This window comes from Belonocnema kinseyi, chromosome 8, assembly GCF_010883055.1.
Source record: "Belonocnema kinseyi isolate 2016_QV_RU_SX_M_011 chromosome 8, B_treatae_v1, whole genome shotgun sequence".
Lineage (NCBI taxonomy): Eukaryota > Metazoa > Arthropoda > Insecta > Hymenoptera > Cynipidae > Belonocnema > Belonocnema kinseyi.
In genome coordinates, this window is record NC_046664.1 from 123,867,622 (window position 1) to 123,868,712 (window position 1,091).

A 1,091-nucleotide genomic window follows, 5' to 3' on the forward strand; every position below is an offset into this window, starting at 1 on the left:
CAGACGGTAGAGCTAGATTTGGTTACTGGTGACAAAATGTTACAATCGTTAACCGAATTTATTAATGAAATGCGAAATAAGTTCGATGAAATTCAAAAAAAAGCCAAGAAGTTAGGATGTTTTGTTAGTCAACATTATAGTGATGAGAATAAGCGTATTAAAAGAAAAAAATTTCCAAATAGCAATGTTGAGACTTCTCCAAGTTTGAATGGCGAGGAAAAATTTAAAATTGAAAGTTTTCATACTATGGTAGACAAACTAAGAATGGAAATACAGAAGCGAAGTTCGGCTTACAGCAAAATTACAGAAATGTTTGGCTTTTTAACAAATTTGCGTGAAATGAATTTAAAAGATATTAAGAAAAGTGCCTCTAAACTTGTAGATTTTTACGCTGAACATTTGGAAGTTACCTTAGCCACTGAACTAGAACAATTTGTTCCTTTCTTGAAATCTGCTCCTAAAGACAAAAAATTATCAGCTGTAACTATTTTTAAATGGATGTCAGATTCAGAAATAACGTCGATTTTCCCGAATGTATATATTGCTTATAGACTCTTCTTAACCATTCCCATCACAAATTGTGAAGCTGAGCGATCTTTCTCAACTCTAGCTAGGGTGAAATCAGAACTTGTTCAACTGTGAGTGATAAAAGATTAACTGGTCTTAGTTTGCTGGCAATCGAGAAAGATCTTCTAAAGACATTATCTTTTGAAGATCTAATAAAAGAATTCGTAAACGCAAAAGCGCGAAAAAATTTGTTTTTTACTTAGATGTATATATAATACGAGGGTAGTTCAATAAGTCCTTAGAATGAAGTATAAAAACAATTTTTTTTTATTTTTCAACATAATCTCCTTGGAGCTCTATACACTTGGTCAATCGCTTTTCAAGTTTTTTTAATCCTTCAGAAAAGTGCGTTTTCGGTAGTTCCTCAAAATAAGCACTCACAGAGGCATTGACGTCTTCGTTGTCTGGAAATCTCTGTCCATCGAGCCATTTTTTCAAGTTTGGAAATAAGAAAAAGTCCCTGGGGGCTAAATCTGGTGAATACGGTGGGTGTTCGACCAATTCGAATTTTAGTTCTTCAATTT